This window comes from Halichoerus grypus, chromosome 15, assembly GCF_964656455.1.
Source record: "Halichoerus grypus chromosome 15, mHalGry1.hap1.1, whole genome shotgun sequence".
Classification (NCBI taxonomy): domain Eukaryota; kingdom Metazoa; phylum Chordata; class Mammalia; order Carnivora; family Phocidae; genus Halichoerus; species Halichoerus grypus.
The window spans coordinates 24,898,183-24,923,600 of NC_135726.1; the positions used below are offsets into that span (position 1 = coordinate 24,898,183).

The window sequence follows — 25,418 nt, forward strand, 5'->3', positions numbered from 1 at the left end:
GACAGAACATCCTTGACCACTATTCTTTCTGTCAACTTCATCATGGAGACACCCTTGGGTCTCAGAGCAGTATCGAGGGGTCTATACAATTTTCCTGGTAATTTTACTGCCATTCTAGTAACCAGAAACAAAGGATTCTTATCTGAATGTTTCAGATATCACTGGTGATTTGAGCTATATACCTTGTCAAACTCACTAAAAAATTACCATTTTTTTAACTGTCAATGTTTATGAGTGAAACCTTTGTCCAGAGATAATAAGCGTGGGCTATCATGAGTAATTCTTCTGTACTTTAATTAATTTACCTCTTACCAATGAGGACAGATCGAAATAATTAACCTAGAAACTGGGAAGAAATTTCTGGCTACAGAGGTAGACTCTAGGATTTATTATCAATGTGTTTACTGAGTATCTCTTTTTTTGCTTCTTTTTCAGGAAAAAAATAAGAGTGGATGATAATATTTTTAGGACCAGTCTGACTCCAGTTTTAACTTCTGCCTGTATTCTCATACTTACTGAATTATTAGTGATCTCAAATGTCTTGACTCAGAAAAAGTTTTGCAGTTAAGCCAAATAAATTTCATCTCCATTCAGGATAAGAGGATGGTAAAGTTTGGCCAATAAAGAGTTAAGCATTTATAGATCTTTTTTTTGTAAAGATAGTAAGGGTTCTCTGAGATAGAGTAATGGTCTCTGATTCCTTCCCTATCTCCTTCACTCTTTCCCTGTCGAATCTTTGATACAAGCAAAATCAAAGGAAATGACAGGCTTTTAAGCTATTGTCTTAATGACTCACACAAGTCCCGCATTTCAAATTTTTTAAATGATCTTACGTATCCCAGTGCCATGGAATTTCAAGCCTTGAGTCTCTGCCTTTCAGAAGGTAAGACCAATCTTTCTTTTTTCTTTTTTTCCCCACATCACTTTCTTCTATGTCATTTTTTAACCACTGTGATAACCCAGTTGCGGTGTGTTCTTTCAATATCTTTACTCTAGCTCCTTCCAGTGGTAAATCACAAATGTGCTGCAGACAGCAGAGATCTGGGATCTTTTTGATGTAGCAGAAGCACAATGGTGAGGAAAGAGTATCCTTGTGCTTTACCCAGTTCCTCTTGCTCCTGATTTAAAATTGAAGGTGAAATTCTATTGGAGCCTGAGTCTAGATTTCAGGTTTACTCAAAAATTGTAAGGGTACTTGGTTCGCTTGGGTGTGGCACTTCTCAGACTGTCCACAATAGGAGTTTCTGAGACTCCTGGATGAACATATTCAAACCTTGGCAAAAATCCAGCACCACAATTCCATAAAGCACATAATACACACATTTCCACAAACCGAAACTTCCTTTGGGCTCTAGGGAAAATAGTGTTCTGTAATAATGGCAGCAGGTGGTTTTACTAATGATTTTTTAACAGCATCTTCGATGGTTTTAATTAAACCCCAAATATTTCTGTTGGAAAAAATAAAAGACAAACGGTTTCTATGGCAAAATAAAGTGTTTTTGAGGATGCATACAAGTGGGGGGGGGAGGAAACTGCATGTTGTCTCATTAAAAAGAGTAAGTAATGCTTAATAAAGTCCAATTGGAAGTTTAAAAATTGAGAAGTTGAGTCATTGTGATAAGAGTGGATAAATGTTACTGATGGGAGAAAGTTTAATAGATTTATTAAAGAAAGAATATCATACACCGACCCTAAGTCAATTAGGAACACAGTATGTATATTTATCACCCTAAAATATTTTTGTCAAATATATGTGAATATATGAACAATATTAAGGCCTGCTATCGATGATGAAGGGGATCAAGATCTGAGGCACACCTGAATCCTTCTCTAACAGATGACATTTAATATAGGGGAGCTTTGGATGAACAAGAAGCTTCACACTGGCATCTTTTGTTTGCCAAGTTAAACTAACCTAGTTCAGGACTAGAGACGTGTTGGCATAGAGTCGGGGACACAAGCAGGTAATTTCTGATGTTTGATAATTTAGCGTGTTGTGCCTTAAAGTCTTACCCAGGCCCATTTGGGGTACATGCAATAGGGTATCTAAAATCTCCCCAGTCCAACACTTTATTTTTTTTTAAGATTTTATTTTATTTATTTAACAGAGAGAGAACGCGAGAGAGGGAACACAAGCAGGGGGAGTGGGAGAGGGAGAAGCAGGCTTCCTGTTGAGCAGGGAACCTGATGCGGGGCTTGATCCCAGGACCCTGGGATCATGACCTGAGCCGAAGGCAGATGCTTAACGACGGAGCCACCCAGGCGCCCCAGTCCAACACTTTAATAGGAACAAACGTCCCAAGGTAAAAGAAAGGCTCCAGATTAGTTTCTCTAGTCTTCCCAGAAAATGTGCTCTCCGTGTTGTCCCGTATATGACTTCAGTCATTACTGGAGAACTGCCCACGCATAGAAGCCGTGTCCACGCAGCCTTTGTGAAAGCCTCTCTAGCAAAATTGCTCTTGGACCAGGCCATTGTCGTGTATCAAAGAAGAGACTGTACAGTTCTACTAACCTGCTGCCTCTGCTTTGCTTTATGATACTTTAGGACTGACCTGCAAAAGTGCTATTGTCACAGGAAAGATCCTTCTTGGCCACCAACATGGTTAATGCTTCTGAAATTTAATCAAAACTATAAACTGGATCAAGTTAGAGTACTCAGTCTCCCCTTCACTTATGGGGAAAAGTATCAACTTTGCATTCTGGTATCTAGAACCCTCCATATTCTGACCCCTGTGCACTCTCTGGCGTCCTCTGCCTCTCCCCTTTGCCTCCCAGCCCAGTCCTCCCACACTATATCAGTGTCCGTCCAAGCTTCAGCAATATTCTACTACTGTCAGCGTCAGAACAAAAGATCACGAGATTTCATATGGATGCACATGCTGTGATAACATACTTGGAAATCATGTCCCCACAAGCTGTACCTGACAACAGTCTAAGCACCTCTTAAGACCCCATTTAGATGTGTTTCCTAATCCTCTTCTCCTAGTTTCTCAAGAAAGCTTTAACAATACAGGGCGCCTGGGTGGCTCAGTCATTAAGCATCTGCCTTCGGCTCAGGTCATGATCCCCGAGTCCTGGGATCCAGCCCTGTGTAGGACTCCCTGCTCAGAGGGGAATCTGCTTCTCCCGCTCCCGCTCCCCCTGCTTTTGTTCCCTCTCTCGCTGTCTCTCTGTGTCAAATAAATAAATAAAATCTTAAAAAAAAAAAAAAAAGAAGAAAGTTTTAACAATGGAAGGCAAAAACAATAAGCTGAGAATGAATAGGAAATGTAGAAGATTCTTATCTTTGTATTCCTTATCTTCTTCAACTTACATAGTTTGGGTTATTTAAGATAAAGCTGGCTATTGAATTAAACAAGCTCCACTATATGCCATGGCTCATAGATGATAAAAGTTTATTTATTACTGGGGCGCCTGGGTGGCTCAGTCAGTTGAGTGTCTGCCTTCAGCTCAGGTCATGATCCCCGAGTCCTTGGATCCAGCCCTGTGTAGGACTCCCTGTTTCGCCCTCTCCCTCTGCCCTTCCCTCCCTTTCATGTTCTCTCTCTCACTCTCTCTCTTTCTCAAATAAATAAATAAAATCTTTAAAAGAAGTTTATTTATTATTCATGTAAAACTTAAAATGGTAATTTTGATCAAGGACAGAGTCCTCCAAGAATGATTCTGGGACTAAGACCCCTCTCCCTCAGTCTGTCTCCCCCATTATTGTCCACATGTGACTTTCAAGATAGCTGTGTCCATCTGCATCAGTCTTGGAAAAGGGGGACAGAGACCGGAGAAGGCACACCTACTTTCTCATCATCTGGAACCTACACATGTCACTTCTGCTCAGATTCTACTGGCCAGAGTTAGTCATGTGGCCTTGCCTAAATGCCAGTGTGTTGAGAGATACGATTCCTGGGAGGCAGCTGATTCTCAGCAGCAAACCCAAACTATGAGAGAAGGAACACAAACATAGCTGCATAATTGCAATACCTGTCACATAGTTCATATTTTAATTAGTTAAAAAAATAAATGTGGCAGTTTCTCAACAAGTTAAACAGAATGACCATATGCCCCAGCAATTTCACTACCAAGTCTATACCTGAAAGATTTGAAAACAGGTGTTCAAAAAAACTTGTATACAAACATTCATAGCAGCACCACTTAAAACACCCAATAGGTAGAAATAATCCAAATATCCATCACAGACAGACAGAGTAGATTGGGGATTGCCAAGAGTTGAGAGAAGAGAGAATGGAGAGTGATTGTTTAATGAGTAGAGGGTTTCCATTTGGGATGATAAAAAAGTTCTGCAACTAGATAGTAGTAACAGTTGCACAACATTGTCAATGTACTTAATGCCACTGAATTGTACACTTTAAAATGGCTAAAATGGTAAATCTTATATCATGTTTATTTTACTGGAATTTTTTTTTTTTTTAATGGTAACATAGCTTCCTGGGGGCATGCACTGAATCAACCCTTCACATTATAATATTTTAAGAGAACAGTTAGCACTATTCCTCTTTGTTTATTTTTCTTTTGGAATTTCATTTCTTTTTCTCACTTAAGCCTAACAAATACTTTATGAACAACCTTCTGGTTCCAAGCATTGGTCTGCATGTTCATCCTTATCATAAACTCACAGCCCTAGAAAAGTCCCAAGGTGTAGTTAGAGAGGACACAGGTCCCAGGTCAAGATGGATAACAAGAGAACCTCATCATTAGCCCAACAGAAGAGTGATATGATTTTATAATGCACCCCAAAAGTTGGGACCCTTGGCCCATTTTGTCATTAGGGATACTTGACCACTGGAAGACCACCACTGTGTTGATGCTATTGTGATATTGTTTTATCATTGGTGTAAAATTGTCATATCATACCATGTTCAGAGTTCAAAGAAAGGCCTTGCCAGTCCAAACCTTACTGAACACCTGAACATTTCTACTCTATTTAAGGATTCTGCTATTCAGGCCTTTGAAGAAAATAGTCAATCCATAATTCTCCATGTAAATGGGTGAGTGTGGCATCCCAAAAGACACATAACAGAATATCCAAAAATTCATTTATAGTTGGATTTTGCATTTTGGTTTTTCTTTGTTGTCTCTGCTCATTTGCTATCCTAATCATATTTTAGCTAAATGCAATCGTAAATGTGGTATATTCTCTCAAATGACAGATGACAGTAAGAGACAGTCTTATGTGATGGGACGGGCATACTGAGCCAGTCGGATTTAAACTTAGTTGAAAAAAGTCATAAAACCCTAGAAACAGAAAGACCCTTAGGAATAATTTAATTTAACCTTTTCATTTGCATAGAAGAACAAACTCAAATTCAGATATGCTTATTTTCATCCATTATCTATAGTGTGACTATGCATTACCTGTTTCTCAGTTTAATTAATAATAGCATCTCTTTTCGTTCTCAAAGATGTCCTGGTTTAGGAGATAAGTGTTCATCTGGTCTAGATCTCTTTTGGTTTTGTGGATCCCTTAGATGATATTATACAAACTTAGACCATCTATCCCTAAAAAAATGCATAGATGGGGTGGGGGGGATGGGGTGGCTGGGTGATGGACATTGGGGAGGGTATGTGCTATGGTGAGCGCTGTGAATTGTCTAAGACTGATGAATCACAGACCTGTACCTCTGAAACAAATAATACATTATATGTTTAAAAAAAAAAAAGAAGATAGCAGGAAGGGAAAAATGAAGGGGGGGAATCGGAGGGGGAGATGAACCATGAGAGATTATGGACTCTGAGAAACAAACTGAGGGTTTTAGAGGGGAAGGGGGGTGGGGGGATGGATTAGCCTGGTGATGGGTATTAAAGAGGGCACGTATTGCATGGAGCACTGGGTGTTATATGCAAACAATGAATCATGGAACACTACATCAAAAACTAATGATGTAATGAATGGTGACTAACATAACATAATAAAATAAAATTTTAAAAAAATGCATAGATGTATACACATATAACATTTGGGTCTAGTTACCAGCAACCTCAAGTTGAGAACCTTTAATGTAGATGTCAGAACCAATAAAACTATATGTTCAACTCCTGTGCACTGCTCAGACCACTAGTTAAGCAATACTGCCTATTAAATCTTCACACCTCAATAAGATAACTCTTATTGCACCCATAAGGCAGGAGACTAGGCTAAGAAGTACCACAACATGGAGCAGTAGAGTCAAGACTTGGACTCTGGCCTTCTAACCCTCAGACCTTTTACCATGAGAGGTGCAGAGAGTAGGGTCCTGGATACAGACTCATAGTTTATACCCTGATTGACACTGACTAGTTAGGTGGCCTCAGGCAAACTGCCTAACTCACTTTGCCTCATTTTTCTAATTTGTAAAGTGCAGGTGATGTTAGAAGTACCCACCTCATTCTGATTTGTGAGGATTAAATAGAATAATATACGAGTGGTACTTGGAAGACTACCTGCAATGTAGTAGTCCCTCAGTAAATGTTAGATGTTATTACTAAACAGCATTGCTTCTTTCCATCATGCAAACATGACTAAGTGAACGCTTCTATAGATTAGTGCATGATCCAAAAACCAGGAGTTCAGAAATAATGGAGAATCTAACAAAATAGGAAACTACCTTCAACAGTACACAAGTATTCTCAGAATATTTCATCCTGTAGCAATGGTGATGATATGCATCAGAGACAGCAGAGAGATGCAAGAACATGAAACTCTATGCATCCAGTTAGGGTCAGAAAACTTCAGGGGAGTTTTAGAGAAACGTATAAAACAAAATACCTTGCAACATATATACCATTATCGTGCCATTTTTCTTACAAAAACTGTAACTTCAGCGGACTATCAATATTCAAATTCTGATAATGCAATTCCATCCCTCCTTCCTAAAATTGTTCCCCATCATGTGGTGGCCCACCGTAGCTCTATCTTATTCTACAGGTTTATTAATTTCAAGGTACAGCCTTGGAGGTGGATGTCAGGGACTTGAAGCACTCATACGTAGGAGCTTACTTATTTGCCTATAAATAATGAAGTAACATATTTTTTAGCCAGAGCAAAGTCTCCATTTAAATATAAGACCAGCTTCCTTATCACAGCCACATGAAAGGAGGCAGAACGAAATGAAGAGAGATAATGTTCCAGTCAAATTACGTCCTTACATATTCATATAGATTCTTCATTTTCTTCAAATGCCAGACTGTGACTTTGAAATTTTTTTTTTCTCAGTTGGGACTCTCATTTGCAATAACGCAAGCTAAAATTTAAATTCCTTGGGCTAAAAGGGGGCTTTATTGATGGACACAATGACTTTGAGGAAACTGGGAAGTGCTAGCTTTTTATGTGTTATTTCTACCTCTCTCCTGCACTTGATTCTTCCCTGAAATTTTTTTCTCCTCAAATTATCTAGCATAACACTGAAAACACCTCCCTAATTCCTATTTCATATTGTAATATTTCCTCAAAATGAATTCCTAGAAAAGAAAAATTTTACTAATATTTTTGCATTCACAATAAATAAGTATATGGAAATAAGGGAGATGGATACTTTCCAGAACAACAGAATTAGGGAAGTTTTTTTTAAATTCATTTTTTCTGCTGATTTCTTTGAAATGCTCTATTTTATATGCAATTAACCACAATAAAAGTTGACTCCATGCCTAAGAATTAATTATAACTTCCTCTTCTTTAAAATCTTTTGCACCTGATAGAAAATAGACTTTCTTTAGTGAACTGCACATTTTATTCACAGGAAATCAGAGTCTAATAAAGAATATTATCATGTGAGTTATAATCGATATGAATATGAATTGTAAACAGTTGTCCCAAATGAGGCAGATGATTAAATACAAATTAAAGCAGCAGGTCAAGAGAGCTGTGCACTTGAACCACTTTGTAAAGGAGGTTAGGTGTTTCCTAGGGAAGGGCTTAACTAAAAAGGAGGTGATGAAGGAAGACATTTGTGAGATCCTTAGAATTCTGCAGCCTTATCATTCTTGCTAACTCTTTGTTCCCAAAATCCTGAAAGTATATGGTGACCCATAAAGAAAGATTTCAAGTGCAATGTGAAACAGTAAGATGCATCTTCGGGTCTGATGTTCCAGGAAAGGCTAGTGTTTCCTGGAATCTACATTAAACAGGCTACTATTGAACACCAATTCTGCATTCCCAAAACAAGCAGAGCTCCCACCATCAAAGAGTTTCCATTTCCTCATGAGGAGGCAGAGGCAGATGCTAACAATGCCCTAAAAGTAGTTCCTGCTAGAACAGAGAAAGAGACAAAGCATTGGGAAAGGACATGAGGGAATGATCGCTTCGGTCTTTGGACGTTGATCGTGTCTTAACAAAAAAAGGTCATGATGTGCAAGCAAGGTGCATGGAACAGAAAGCTTCTAGGAAAACAAGGCAGTAAGATTCAGTCATGTAGGAAGAATACCAAGAAGGTTTGAAAGGGCTTGACCTGCTTGAGAAATGATTTGGTCGGGGCTGGCAGAGTCCCGTGTGTATAAATAGGATAGTAACAGGAGATTAATAGAGAAAGGAAATTTTTTTTAACTTACTCATTTTTTTCATCATTCATTTAACAAATATTCATGTAGTACCTCCTCTTTCAGGCACTGAGTTGGCCCTTAAAAATATAATACTGGAGAAGGCTCAGCTCGCAATATATTAACAGAACAAGAGATGCAGATAAATAGCCACTGTCCAATGTGTTTGTGCTTGTAGTCGAGAAAGATATCAAAATCCATAAGATGCAGAGGAAGGGACAAAACCAACTGCAGGTCAGGCTACACTTCAAGGGAACGGTGGTCTGGGTTTTAAAGGAAGGTTCCCCTCTCACTGGTGCAATGAACTCAGGAAGGAGAGGGTGGGCAGCAGTGCAGGAATCCTCTGCCATAGGATACTAAACATCCCCAATATTAAAATGTAAGTAATTCCTGCAAGCCAAAAAAAATTATTTATTCTCTTTTGGAAGTAGTAAAATGAAACATGTAAATGCAGAATAGATGCATTTTGCTCTATGCAGCAAAATTAGAGCAGGAATATATAATATATAATTATGAAGTCTATTTCATATTAATGTACTTCCTAATGCCACACAATAGCATCAAAGACTAGTGATGTTAAGGGTATCGGGCCCCCTCATACCTCTGTGGTGTGCCTGTCAGAAGCCCTCATCCAGTTCATCTCCATACCCTTTGTTAGCTCATCTCTAAAGCATTATTTCTTCTTCACATTATGTGTTGACCAGCACATGAACAACAGTGAAATATAATTTAGGTTGTGGAAAATCATTCTATAATTTTAATATGGAGATGTTATCAAACATGATAGAGGTTAAAAGATTTCTTTTCAAATTCTATGATGAACATTGGTGATAATAAATGTTTCCAGTTTTGTGAAGCTCTTCAGGACAAAGCAGAAAATTGATCAAGAAGATTCAAGTTCAATTACTATTCCAATGCTTGATTCCTCACTCCTTAAGGTAATATGTTAATAAAAAGAATAGCTTGTACCACCTCTGTCCTCAATTATAAAAAAGTAGTTCATTCCCATTTATCTTGATAGATGACTAACAGGATGGAGAAAAACAATCTCAAAATATTATTATAGAAAGCTCAAAAGATTTACTCAAAAGATTTACTGAGCTTATTAATAGGAGTCTATTCTGATTTCATGTATGTGGGTTTACAAAAACACCTGCTATGTGTTCCACTCAGAACTTTGAGGACTACGTACTAAATACACACAGCATTTGTGCTAGTTTGTTGATTTTCATGAAGCAACTACAACTACTACCTAGATATCCTTGGGACCCACAAGGACCAGCTGAAGGAGATGCTATAGCACCCAACATTAAATGTGATCACAGAGTGAACATTCTCAGCACATGATCTGAGCACTATAGGACATACCAAAGCAAGGCAAGTCTTCACCGCCTTCTCAGTAGCAAATAGATCCAGTTTGGGTATTAAAAATATATATTTCACATGGGCTTACACTTGAAGAGGGGGCTGGGGAGCAAATTCTTAGAGCACTTGCTTTTAGAGACTTTGATAAAGAAACTAAGTGAGCAAGATGAGAGGTGGCATAGGTATGTCCTTCCACGTACATGTTTCTCTTGCTGCTTTCTGACTCCTGGAATTTGGATCTTTGGGACTGTCTCCTTATCTTCTCTGAAGATCATTCAGCAAATTAGGAATACTTGTATCAGGCACAGCTCTACCTCACAAATTGATCAAGGGAGTGATTTAGGTAGCCTCAATAGTGCCATTCACTTTTTAAAACAGTCACTCAAGAAAACATCTATGAAACAGTGGATGTTTTAAAAGCTCACAGAGTAGTGCCTAGAACATAATAAGTACCCAATAAATATTATTTCTATTTTTATTGTTATTGTTATTATTATTATCACTGCTTGGCAGTCAGAGAATTAAAGGCAGATTTCAGAGACCTTAGCAAATAGAAGAGGATACATTACTATTTCTCCAAATTGCACAGTCAAGAACACTTCACAATAATAGACTATTCCTATTATGGTTCCCAACAGAACTTCCAACAGGATCACTGTGCTACAAGTTCATGTGTTAGATTAGAGGTGAGCAAATTTCTGCTATAAAAGGCCACAGAGTAAAGGTCAAGAGACAGTGTCCCCAACTTTTTGAGCAATTGTTCTTGCTGAAAGACTAACAGTCTCTTTTGCATTTCACATTTAATAATGTAAACACCAGTCTCAACTTGTAGGGACACAAAAACTGGCGGTGAGCGGATCTGACCCACAGGCATAGCTTACTGACCCTATGCTTGAGAACCTCCAATGTGTCATATTTTTTATCCTAGGAAAGACACACCCCATATACATACTCACACATACACTTACATGTGAGTGTTTCAAATCTCGGTTATAAATAATTCTAAACATTACATTAATAAGAAAAATAGGATTTGCAACCTTTTGATTTCTTGAACACCTATAAACACTATTGAAAATATGACAACACTCGTACCTTAAAAATTTCAGTTTGAAAACTGCCAGTTTAAATAAAACAAAAATAGACAAGCTTTTCTTGTTGTTTCTTTTATTCTCACAATAAAATTTTGCTTTTTTAAAAAAAAACATAAGTTTATTATTAATCAAATAATTAAATACTGTTTGACAGATAGTAAGCTGATTCCTTCAGGTAGAATCACCTGACCTGTGTGCCTTTTCACAGCCCCCAAGCCTTAAGGAGTTCTAAAAACTTGAGTTGAGGAAATATTTCAAGAGGAGAGACTGGGATCAGAGCTCCAGTGCAAAGCTTTCAACACTTTATGTACCATACCTTGCACGGTTTATTTCCTGTGCCTTGAGAAATCAAAAATAATTGCTGGACTGGGTTTCCTTCCTCTTGTTCTATTTAGGTTTATTGTTTATTCAACAGATATTTAATTCTGCTCTATAATTAGAACCTAGCGTAGTGTTTGGCACATGGTAAAATGTAAATCAGCCTTTTTTTGTTCTTTTGCTTATGGGAAGTTTGACAGACAAGAAGCAAGAGAGCAAATAACCCCTCCAAGAATTAGGATACATTTTGATCTAAAGGGAATGAACAAGGTGCAGTGCTAGATGGTCACAGGGGATGGGCCTCCTTTGGATAGAGCAGTTGGTGAAGGCTTCTAAGGCAAGGAGCTGGCATTCAGATGGGTCTTGGAGGATTGAGAGCGAGCAGGCAGGAAACCCACACAGGGAAACTGTTCCAAAACAAAGAACAGCAAGAGCAGTTCGGCGGCACAATTTTCTGTGCTCAAGAAATTGTCAGAAAGTCATGTGGCCTGAGCAGAGCGAGCCAGGGAAAGAATGGCGTAAGATGGGATAAACAGAGCCTACAGAACATGGAAAGTGATTCAAATACAATTCTGAGAAATTTGAATATCACTCTAAAAGCAGTGGGAAATCACTGAAGAGCACTGAAGCACCTTCGAGAGGTGTCGTTGTAAAACACAATGAATTGATCAAAACAATGAAGAGTCCATTTAAACATAGGTTTGCCTTTTTTTTAAACATTAGTCTTCCTAGTAAAGTCTAATGAATTAAATAGTACTTAGAATAACTTGATTTTACTGCGAACTCTACGTGTATGAACACTCATGATTGACAATTTTGAAATCTCTGCTCACATGCCTCATGAGGCTGTGTTGTAATTTTAGTAATCACCATGGTGATTTAACCACCCTTACCAAAGTGAAGAAGACATTGTCATCCCCTGTGATTCCTTGTGTTCTCAATACTGACAGTGTTAGGCAGGAGAAAACAATCCCCGATTTAGAATCATCATGCAGATTTTAGCCCCTCTGGGAAACTAGGGTGTTGGTTGTTGTCACGCCTTCAGACATTAACACTAACTTTTTTAAGCTGCCTTTTTCACTGGAATTATAATGACCACAAGCTGCTGGCACGTAGCAGCGTCGAGTCTTGACTATACAAGGCTATACAAGAAACCAGTTTCTCCTCCTCTTTGAGGTGTTCCCAGGGTAAGATCATCCGTTCTTTTATTCAGCAACTTTTTTGGGTGCTGTTCTAGGTACTGTAAGTCAAGAGCGAACAAAACAGAACCCCTATCTTCATGGAGCTTACATACTAGTTTGGCAGGAACTATATTTCCGCATAAATATACCACACTCAATTAAATAACCACCTCTCCAAAATTATTGGCCACCTCTCTTCCTTTTTCTTAAACGTAAAATTTTTTTCCAGGTCAAGGCATTTGGCTCAAATTAGATCTGTCTGTGCCTCCCAAACGGAAAAAAAGGGACCAAGTTCTAAGGCTGTCTGATCTGAAGGCTGAGCATTCTGGGTCTAACATATCTGGAAGGAGAGTAAAATCATCTAACCAATTTCAGGACAAATAGGCAATCTGAGATTCTGAGAAAAGAGCCTGATTAAATGTACACAACAATGTGTTGTTACATTCAGTTAACTACTGAATCAAGGAGTTGGCCCTCCGGTGCTATTCCTGCCACTTCTCAAAAGAAGCTCTTGGTTTGGGGCGCCTGGGTGTCTCAGTCATTAAGTGTCTGCCTTCAGCTCAGGTCATGATCCTAGGGTCCTGGGATCGAGCCCCGCATTGAGCCCCACATTGGGCTCCCTGCTCAGCAGGAAGCCTGCTTCTCCCACTCCCCCTGCTTGTGTTCCCTCTCTCGCTGTGTCTCTCTCTGTCAAATAAATAAATCTTAAAAAAAAAAAAAAAAAAAAAAGAAGCTCTTGGCTTCCCTTCATTTTATAGACAAATGAGGGGAAACTCAGAGAGGTACAGTGACTTGTCCAAAGGCAAACATGTCTAAAGGAACACAACTAGAGATATGACTCAAACTTTCTTATTCCCCATCCCGTTCCTCTTTCCACTAAAAAAAAAAAAAAATCATCTTTATGTAGGTGCTTGGTTTACAATATGACCCCTTGATAAACAGGAAGTCTATTAACTTACATGAAGGAATTTCATGGGATTCATTCCAGAGAATGGCAACTTTTCTTGAAGTATTGTAATAACAGTAAAAAAGATGGTCACAAAAACTGACATAAGTAGGAAAAAATGTTAATTAAGGTAAAGAAAAGACGAAGGGAGAACTAAATAGCTAATACTGAGAAACTCATCTTAGTGGCTGCTAATATATGTTTTAAATCATAAGTGTTTTTTAAAAACGAGTGCTGTCCCTTACCTAAGAATAATAAACAACAGTAAAACAGAGTACAAAAACCTATACACGTGTTATTTCACTTAACAGTACTTGAAAAGAAAACTGCTATTCCTCACTCATCAAGAGAACATATTTTTCCCAGCAGTCAGGGTTAGATGCTAATTCCTACACATTCAAAAAGAGAAAGCCAGACATATGATCAGACACAGGCTCAATGCAAATTGAGATACCTTATTCATGGGCACAAACTGTACTTGTAATCCTGGTTAGCCTGAGATTTGGCTCCCTTAGCACCACACCATAGAGTCTGCAGAGTCAAGTCCAGGAGAAGAGGCAGGCGGCAAGAAGCAGGAGGCGGAAGACTCAGCCCCACTGGTTATTTTAGGTTCTCCCTGAAACTGTGCGTGGATGTGGTCAGTGCCGACTCTTAGTGTCCGCAGGTGGGGGAAAGGCCGGCCTGACTGTAACACAGGTATAATCTGAACTTAAAACTCCTGTGGTCCCTGAAACTCAGCCAGATTACTGGAGAAAGTAATCTGTGCAGTGGATTTATGAGCACGGGGTTTCTCCGAGAATTTTATCCACTACATACAGTGAATCTCCACGAATGCACGAATGGGATATGCTCTGCAATTTCCAAAACTGATTTGAAACAGACTCCTTCTGTTTTCTGACACATGTTAAGAAATGAAACGCTTTCTGGATCATTAAGGGACATGTGAATAATATAATGAATTCAACAAGCCCTCGATCACTAAATGCTCACGAGATATGCAATATTCTGTGTGGACAGAGGATTTGTTAATCAGTAATCATATTAATCAAAGAGAAGGACAGGAGCAGAAGTTCAGTACTACTCTTTGGCACTCGATGGCCCAGAGCTGAATTCTTTTACCCCAAATACTGGTACTCAGGGAGAAGACAACTGCCCTCTCCTCTCTTACCTGTCTGTAAAGGGATTTTCTCCTTTCATATGATTAGTATCATGGAAGGGAAATGTAACTTCTGAGGCAAGCAGAGGCCTCTGCATTCTAATGCAAAGATAAACAGTTGTCTAAGGAAGGAAGCCTTTTGTGTTTGGGGTTGCAGGTCAAGAGAATTAGGTGCACTCTGTGCACAAAGAGAAACATTCTAACTGCTCTGACCACATCCAACATTGATTCGTGGACTACGTGACTTCCGGGGCTCCTGAGCCCACCCTCACTGGTCTAAGCGGTAGCTGCAGAATTGCAGCATTGTATCACCAATGGGCCATTTGAGTCCATCACAAAACCTGCTCAATCAGAATCTGCATTTTCACAAGGTCCCTATGTGATCTGATGTGCTTGGAAGCTTAAAAAAACACAATTAATGGGCCTGAGGAACCTCTGAGAAAAATCTTCTTTAGAGAACAATGTTTCATCCTGAGCAGCTGCAGGATCTTTGGCAAGGGAAAGCGGCCAGAATTTGTGCCCTAGTTCACCTGACTTCCAAACCTCCGTGCTTCTCATTGGGAACCACTGTTGCCTGTTTGTGTTAAGTATCTAAATTCTTGAGCCTTTGCCCTCCCACCTGTGAGATGAGGATAATCATACTCGACCCTTAGAATTCCATGGTGAAATTTATAAGATTATATAAAGTTCTTGTTTATAAGATAATATAAAGTTCATCACTCTTGTACCAAGTGGCAGAAATCCAGTGTAAAACAGACTAAGCAAAAGGGGCTTTTATTCAGAGTATTGATCCATGACATGGTTTTAGTCTGATTTACCATCTCCCCACCCCAATAAGCCCGGACTCTCCCAGTTTCAGCACTGGAAGTCCCCTATCCTAGAAAATCCCACGGTTGTGGGCAAACTGGAACAGTTGGTCACTGTAGTTCAGCTTTGTATACTGCCCTATTCGGAGTCAGTAGATGAAAAGCATGACTCCTAATTATTTTAAATTCTCTATCTTTATAAATTACTTCAAATCCTCCTGTCTCACGTCTGTCTATTGCTACATCTTTCTCTTTCTCTCTAAGATTATTTCCCCTAAGGAAAACAAATATGGGCATGAATCCGGACACCAAACCAACGAGCTGATTGGGGAAAAGCAATGCCATGATTTAGGCACATTGATGCTATGTTTTTATTCGTTTCCCGTTAGCGGCAACCCTCACAGCTTTCAGGGACAAACACCAGGACCAACCTGAAAACCTTCTAGGATGTGCAGAACAAAAATATCAGGCTAGAACAAATAAGCAATTCTGGTCTGGGAATGCAGTCTGGGATTTGCCCTTTCAAAGGGCAGCGGTCTAACAGCTTGTTAGTTAGCCTTTTTAAAGGCCAGCAACCAGGAAAGTAGACCACGGGGTGTGGGTCACTCCACAGAAAACAAGCCACGCTCCTGTGGCTATTTGCAATGCAATAAGAAGCCTCTGGTCCACGAGTAAACCCAGTTACTCTCTCTCGGTCAGAGGCACCAGAATGGAATTTCAAAATATTGTTGTAACTCCGGAAATGCATGACCTGGGAACAGTTTTTTAGGCTTCTATTCCAAGGAAATAAACCAAAGTATCAAGAAAAGGCATTTATATACAAAAATGTTCGTTTTCAGGGTGATCCAGAAATTTTTAGCCACAGCAGAATGATTACATAAACAATAGCTGTATCAGAGTTACCACAAGAGTAAAAGTAACAATGGTTGAGCACGGTGATACGTTCCATGCCTATTAAATAGTCTACCTCATCTAATCCTTACAATAACTCCTTAGGGTAAGCGCTATGTTCCACCCTCATTTTATTCATTCAGAGGCTTAAAGGGATCAAAATGAATTGCCCAAATTCACACAGTTCATAAGTTGCAGACAGAGGATACCTATCAAGGTCTTTTGGATTCTGGTGTCAAAACTGATCTGCTCTGAAATACTTTTTTTAAAAATATGAATATGATACAAACTGAATATTCTTCATCCTTTCCAATAAGAGTAGCATATGTTCTACCCAAACTCTGTCTATATTTTAGTAGGATGTTTTTGTGTCCTGGAAACAATTATTTCTTTCATTAAACATAGTATTTAAGTAACAATAATGACTAAAATCCACATATCCTAATATTAAATATCTTAATTAAATTAATCTAAAATAGCTATCTACAATGATTGATTTCTAAACCTAATTTTTACACTTTCTAAGTCCATCGGCCAGCATAGAATGTGCCTCTAGGTTTTATTTTACTCTCCATTTATCCTCTGTTTAGAAGATATATTATCTTTAAATAAGAAGGCAAATGTTATTTGAGCAAAGGCTAGGGACACATTCTGTGCCCTTAATACAAATAATTTTAAGCAATTTGACAGATAGAGTGCCATTACATCATTTCAGATACTAATGGGCATAATAATTCTTCAACTTCCTCCTGAAAGAGGGCTCTAAAATTAGACAGCTGAGTGAAAAGGAAATGTCAAGTTATTTATGGATTCCATTGCTATTTAATGACAGATAGATGGATGGTGGTCCCTTTGTGGAACGATGTGTCTAGCTTGCCCTTGCCTAGTAAGAGTATTGGCTCCTTTTTTGCTGAACAGCCATCTTCTTCCATTCTTCAGGTAACCCTACCCAGATTTCTTTTGGAAACCACCCTTCCTTGATCTTGTGCTCATGGCTCAGGGAGGCTGACTTAATCCGAGCCCAAGGGGCAGCCTTAGGATAAAAACCAACCTAATCAGAGCCTCTTATCTTCTGACCACAGGTAATTTGGGCAGTCAGAGCCAACAAAACTCAATTCTGAGACTTGTGTTAGAACATCTAGGAAAGAGAAGATATTCCCACTCAGAGCTTGCCAAATTCATAGGAAAGTAAATTTCATGCAGCCGCAATGCCTTGCCTCGAGAAGCTTACTGTCTATGCGATTCCCTCTATGGCATGTATCTAACAAGAGAAATCCTGATCGCAGCCGAAGGACTATCTTACTAACTTAATAATCCAATTCAGCGACCATGAGAATTAAAATAAGGTTGTACTCTGGGGCGAACCTACCCTTTAACCAATATAAATTATCAATTTATCAACAAATATTCAAACCAAATGGAGATTTTCTTCATCATTGTCCTGTCATATAAAAACCCTAGTGAATTAACAAAGCAAGCATCAAAATCCATTTTTATCTTCCTCCCTAGCATCCACACTAGATTGTATTTATAGATCTGAAAACTCATTTTGCATAGAAGTTGTCGAGTGTTTGCATTGAACTGCAAACTTAACTCAAAGTGTTAAAAAAAAAAAAAAAAAAAAAAGGCAGGACTGGAGAGGTAGAAGGGCATTAGAGGTCATCTTGCCCCCCAGGAAATTTCCCAGGCCTCACAGTTAGCCGATGCAAAGAAAATGGTCTCCGCATCTTCAAGCCAGAGGTCTTTCCATAGCATTAGAAAATATTTTATCCTGCCACTGAAGCAGCTAGCTTCAGTGAAACATAAAGATAACACCTACACAAAAACATGACATTGTGGAATGTGTATTCATTTTTGTAAAACACACAGTTCTATCATGCATTTGGGTGCTTCCTTGAATCAGAATATGTTCCCTGTACTTGCAACATACTTCATACATATCTCCTTGGAGATCTAGGAATCCCATTTTGGATCACAGCTCAAATTTAGGTCCTTTCTCTGACTCCTGACAATAATTTCTTGTATTATTCACTGTCTTATGCCACAGCTATTTATGGATGGGCATGCATGTCTCCCTACCAGAATGCAAGGTATTTATTTGCTTTAGAGATTTCTGTCTCTAGTGAGTAACACAACCCAGTGTGTTGAACATAGTAACCACTGTATATTTGTTAGCTATTAACAATAATATGAAGATTAGTATATGCTAAGAACTATTCTACATAATATAAATACACATAGTCATTGCATTTAATCCTCACTTATAGGTACTGTTATCAACATCCCCTTTTTATATGCAAGAAAACTGACACAGAAGTTATATAGAGAGCTAGTAAGAGACGGGACTGGGATTTAAGCCCAAAAAATCTGGATCCACCGTCCGTGATTTTTCCACAATAATATAATGTCTCAATGCATACTTTTCAGCATATTATGTGATATGCAGTTTGAAATTATAAAATGTAGTATGTATAGTACAGATAATGAATTCAATGCAAATAGAAACTGACTCATGTAGGAACTCTCTTATATATTTTCTAAGAAGTCTGGATGTTTCATTAGCATGTGCTTATACATACTAGTTGGCCAATCATTGTTAGACGAATGGATTCACAAGTAAATAAATGAAACCCACAAAAGCTGTGTAAATTGAAGAAGAATGGCGAAAAGTCATTTAAAATCCTGCCTGAAAAATAAGTGTTATATTATCAAAATTTCAAAAGTCTCTATTTCTGTGGTCACTGTGCATTATTTGTATAGGAAAATGAGATCACAAAGTATCAGAAGAAGGTCACAGAAACACAAGTCCCGAGGCTAATTCTTTGCATCACGCAGGTTTAGAAAAAGTTCCTCATTTCTTTGCACTTTAAATATTTAATCTTCTCCTTAAAAAGATCTCATTGGTCTAGCATAAATCCAGGCTGAAATGTTAAATTAAAAAGTATGTCAACACAATATTAAGTGTTCATGTCATTTCTTCTAGATTTCATTTACCAAGTATTTTCTAGATACAATTTTCTGATTAAAATGAAGCTGATTAAAAATAAATTAAAAGTAAATATGCACAGATTGTTTTCTATTATGATCTTGATTCAGAAGTACAGAAATAGGAATGCTTTATTCTGCTCGACCTCATGTGGCCATACTGGTGGAACCCTGATAATAACATGCAGCCACTGGGAGTCCTTGGCCCATTGAACTGCAGACACGAGGACCACCAGAGGTTATTTGAATCAGATAACATTCTGTAACTTTCAGATGTGGACCTGCATGGTTGTAACCAAACACCTGACATCCTCATGTCCTTAAAATCCCAGGTAGAGATAGTAGTCAGTGATTTCAAGGATTGGTATAAAGTTGCTGTTGATGTTCGGAGTTAAAGCAAGGATTTAACTTGAAAGTTATAGGGGAAAAAAATTAAAGCTTTGCATACAGCCTTACCCTTGTACACCGGACACAGACACACTCTCCCACGGCTCAGAATTTAAAAATCTGTACTCTCTTCTATGACACTGATAACTCTGGGCCTCTCAACATTACAAAAGACTGTACACTGGGAACAATATATTCCATGTCAAAAATAATTGCTCTTTGGATGGTCACTGGGAGTTAGAAACTTGCCTGTTGTACAGCAAGTTGCATTTATCTCTGAACTATGACTGTAAGCACTGGAGAGTCCATCTGACCCAATGAAACTTGTTTCTGGAAGTGTACAAGTATATCAAATTATAGCAAATCAGCTTGAATCCATGCACCTCAGATCGTTTTCCCCCAGAACTATTTTATTTTCCAAAAAAAAAATTCGTTCCATTAATTCACTGACATGAATGTAGCACATGTTTTTGGCCGTTCTAGTTATTGTTGCTGATATTCCATCCCAAGCGATGTATCTTAACATCACAATTTTTAAAAACAGTCAAAGTTATTGGCAGGATATCACAAATATTTAGAATCATAATGAGATTTATTGGTTATGAAGTTCAACCTCTCTGTGCTTGTATTTGGTATTACAAAGTCTATATAGTAATGCTTTAAAAACAAGAGTAACATGTTCTTGAGAGGTGAAAGTACTGTCTCAAGAATTCGTAACCTTCCCCCTTCTTCTCTGAAGTTAAATAATATTCAGCACTAGGATGTAGTGGATGAATGTCCTCTTGGCAGAGCAATTAGGATGACAAATACCCTCCTCTTCACTGACGACATGGTGTCTTCAAGTTGCAACAGTTCCTGTGTCCTAATTACTGCCAAGAAGAGGTCAATATCCACTCTGCCAAGATTAATATTGTGGTTTTTGGCAGACATTCTTCACAACTCAAGCAGGCATCCTCAGTCGCCTCATCCAGCCAGTGAATCGGTTCAGTCACAGAGGGGATCCAGTCTACTGTGTGGCTCAGAGGAAACGGAAGGTGTTCATATAGCAGTGACACGAACCAGACCCAGGCAGTGGCTGCGTTTGTCACTGTGTAATAACTGGGTCTCCAGAAGGAAGTGGGGCGTTGGGAGGGAGGGAAGATTTTGTGAAGTTTGCCAAATTCCATGCTGTAAGTACATCCAGCTGCCTCTTTCAAGCTACCAACATAGCATCAGTGGGTCTGCGGAACAATCAGCTCTTGTGAGTGGCTGAATATATATCCAAAAATCCATGAGTAGGGGCACCTGGGTGGCTCAGTCGGTTAAGCGGCTGCCTTTGGCTTAGGTCATGATCCCAGGGTCCTGGGATCGAGCCCCGCATCCGGCTCCCTGCTTGTTGGAAGCCTGTTTCTCCCTCTCCACTCCCTCTGCTTGTGTTCCCTCTCTCGCTGTCAATCTCTGTCAATTAAATAAATAATCTTTTTTAAAAATCCATCAGTAGATGAAAAATGGCCAGTTGTGATAAGTGCTACAAAGAAAGATTTTGTTAGAATGTTAGTACAAAGAAGTGTACAACAGGAGTATTTTTCCTTGACAGCGAAGTCCATGGAGGAGTAGCAGATGCTGTGGTTCTTTCCCACCCTCCTCCCCCACCATATCCCACGGGCACTCACCATTTCATTATATGTTAATAGCTTTCTACTACAAACACCTGCGACTTTCCATCTAAGGGAGTTCCCTCAGCCCCCACGTGGGGCAGACATGATGTGCCAGGGAGATAATGCTCTTGAGAGCAGCCTTCAGACAATGACAGATGAGAGCAGGAGGATAAACATCCCAGTCCATTGCCCCCAGGTGGTACAACTCTGCAATGTGTTCCACACCATCTCTCAGAAATCTCCAGCAGCCTTGAGACTCAGGTGCTCACTGAGGTCACCTGCTCAGTAATGTTCCTTCTGTTCATGGTATGCCTTATATCCTTTCCTACCAGTTCTTCCTAGAATCTCCTCCTAAAGAAACTACCTGCACTCCAAATCCTTGTCTCTGAGTCTGCTCCATGGGCAGTAAGCCAAAGACAGTAATCTTTTCTACAGAAATAGAGATCAATATAGAGAAAGAGTAAGAGATAAGGAGTAGAAAAGGGAGGGAAGGATGTTCCAGACAGAGGGAAAGGTATGGAAGAATTCAACACACATACCTTTCTGTAACACAACATACACCTTCCTAAAACTCACCATGCTATGCAAAAGAGCACAATAAAAAGTGCAGGACTTATGGGGAAAATGGAGTTAAGGACAAAGTATTCAAAAACTTCAGGAGAGGAATACAAAGCTGATAGGAACCTGAGAAAAGAGTTTTTTCATGATAATGGTTAAAAATACACAAACTGAGGGTTCTAGAGGGGAGGGGGGAGGGAGGATGGGTTAGCCTGGTGATGAGTATTAAAGAGGGCACGTACTGAATGGAGCACTGGGTGTTATACGAAAACAATGAATCATGGAACACTACATCAAAAACTAATGATGTAATGTATGGTGATTAACATAACATAATAAAAAAAAATACACAAACCATTTGTGAAAGTGGCCGTGAGAAAGATTGCAGCTCATGACTTATTGGAATCTGTGGGAGTTTATCAGAATTTGCAGTCTTGCAGATTTAAATCTTGGAGCATGTGTTTCTGCCTTTAAGATATATGTCTTTTGAGGTTTGCATTTGTAATAGACATCCATTTCTTCAAAATTGATGACTTAATCCAATGAATACCTTCTTCAATGAACTTCTGTCTCCCCACTGGAAATTCCTTTTGGGGTTTTCTCATCTGCACTCCCAGCTTCACTCAACAACCGAAGGCTTTGGAAATTGCAGCAAAGTTTGAAACCACCAAACCAGTCACGACTAACACTAAAAGGAGCCAATTCTGCAGGATTATATGATTTCATTTAAGGTCTTCATATACAGACAGTGCTTTCTCTTTGATTGTGAGAAAGGTGGTTCCTGATTTTTTTCTTCTCTCTTTGGTCTTCAATCCATATGCTTAAACAGTCTTTCCATTTCTTTTATCTCTTTAGGCCATGTTCTTATTGACTTCACAGGACTTGAGGTCATACACCTTTCCTTTATTTTCATGGCATTATCTCTGATGGTCCCCAAAGTGCATTCCTTTATGCCTGTTGCTCAAGAGATATCACATGTTCTCATTTCTCTCAATACTTAAAGCTTTCCTTTGGCATGCATTGCTTAGTGATTCTGACCCAAGACACTAACACATGTTTGGGATGATGAATGAGTGTTCTGATTTTAATGTAGAGAAGTTCACAAATAGAAAAGAAGAGCAAAATACAACATTGCAGGATATCATATGTAGTAAGCCAAGGTAGCCCATAGATGTTTGAGGGTTTTCCGTGTATGTGCGATTTTTGTGTCTGTCAGCTCGGTATAGTTTTCTGCATTCACTCAGTGTTTCTCACAAATGAAATTGCACATAAGTAAATCCAAAGTTCACGTCATGCTCAAATTGTTCCCTAATATATCAATCATGTTGGTACAAATTCACATTTTCAAAACAAGCGTTATAGCAGTGTATGTGTATGTGTGTGCGTGTGTAATAGAAAATGAAGTGCTAATTGCAGATCTGGGTCAACAAAATAAAGAAAACAAAGAAAATGATATGCCACCTGATTTCTCTGCTAAAATATTCTGGTCTCTTTCAATTTATTTATGTTAAGGAAATGTTTCTTGTTTTAAATGAGGACAGCAAAAGCGATATGCTTCTCATCTCCAATACTTTGAAATTATAAAGAGAGTATAGAGATGCATACTAAAGGAAATCAGAATACCAGTATTTCTGGTAAAGTTGAACACTGTTCCATTTGTCCAACATGGGAGCCAATGTATGAACACTGTCTTAGGGCAAGTTCCCTGGAAGCAGAACATGAGATATGGATTCATGTTCAAGTGACTTATTAAGGGAGTCCTCTCCAGCAGAGACACAGAAGGAAGGGAAGAAAGCAGAACAGGGGTGGGGAAGAAGCTGAGTAATGATGTGGTTTTACATTGGTCGAACTTTAGCCTAATCCCCCTGGGAACTCTGAAGTATACACTGCATCGCAGATTCTGTCCCAACTTGACGCAAGGATGCTGGGCATTTGAATCTACAACAGTCAACCATTGGCCATGGGCATAGGGAGGGGACAAAACTCCAAGACACCTCTAGGAAAGGCTGCCCAGTCACCCAGAGCAGCCCTCCACAGGAAGCTGTAAGGATGAGCCATTAGCAGCACCAAGTACAGCAGCTGATGGATGGATGCATCAAACAGATAAAAGGCATCCCAGAAAATCTGAGCAGCGTACCAGCAAGATCTGCTACAGAAGGGAAGCACTAGTTTTGAGGGCTATGTGTCAGAATCCAATACACTATCTTATTCAAACTTCCCAATTACCTTGTATGATAGACATGATTCTCACTCTTTACAAATAATTGTAAGGCTCTTAATGTTTAAGCAATTCATTCACTGCCACACATTAGTTAATGTGAGAATCTATTACATAATCTTTTCAACCCACAGCTCATTGTTTTCTCCATAGTAATGTTATATTACATGTTTGGGTTTTTTTGAGGTTTTTTTTTTTATTTGCTATGTTTGGTGTTAACCATAGATCGTTCTTGAAATGAAAGCTTATGCAGAAACCCACTACATAAAACATGAAGTAGAAATCACTCTTGTTAGAAATGCAAATCTAAACTACAATGAGATGTCATCTCACACCTGGGGAATGCCTAAAATCAAAAACACAAGAAACAACAAGTGTTGGTGAGGATATGGAGAAAACAGAAACTTTGTGTACTGTTGGTGGGAATGCAAGTTGGTGGAGCCAATGTGGAAAACAGTATGGAGGTTCCTCAAAAAGTTAAAAATAGAACTTCCCCACAATCAGGAATCACACTACTGCGTATTTACCAAAAACACACAAAAACTAATTCAAAGAGATATATGCACCCCTATGTTTATTGCAGCATTATTTACAATAGCCAAACTATGGAAGCAGCCCAAGTGTCCATTAATACTCATCCATAAAAAAGTGAAATCTTGCCATTTGCAACAACATGGATGGAGCTAGAAAATACAATATTAAGTGAAATAAGTCAGAGAAAGACAAATACCATATGATTTCACTCATATGTGGAATTTAAGAAACAGAACAAAGAAGCAAAGGAAAAAAAGAGAGAGAGAGAGACAAACCAAGAAATAGACTCTTAACTGTAGAGAAAAAACTAATGATTACCAGATGGGAGGCGGGAGGGGGGATGGAGGAAATAGGGGATGGGGATTAAAAAGTACACTTATCATGATGAAAAAACTAAAACAAAACAAAATGATAAAAAAGAGGTAAATAATTAAATAAATAAGTCACTCTTCCTATATATCCATCCCAGCCTGCCCATATGAAACAACTATCATACCCCGTGGAGATATGATCCTCCATGGATTTCCTGTGTTTCTTTCATCTTCTGAGCAAAAGCATTGACATGTTTTATTCTAGACTATCTTTGCAAAGATATTGGTATAGCAAACATCCTGGGAAGATAAAGATAATGTCTCTTTCTCTAGAGCAGAAGGTAGATTTGTCTCCTGAACAGAGAGCCTCTGGAGCAAAGATTGGAAAGGTTTGCTAGCACCACCCCTTATGAGATTGGACATTTTCCTAATCTCAGCTGAGACACAGACCCACTGTGTATGTAGCATTCACCTCTGCACTGTCCCATAGCATTTGGGGACAAGGGAA

At 38.9% G+C, this 25,418-nt stretch overlaps 1 long non-coding RNA gene across 1 annotated transcript in view; it reads right to left on the reverse strand.

Annotated features, from left to right (window-relative positions):
- Window positions 1–25,418, reverse strand: part of LOC144380248 (uncharacterized) — an 882,993-nt gene that overhangs the window by 388,911 nt on the left and 468,664 nt on the right. The gene's annotated exons all lie outside the window — the stretch shown is intronic.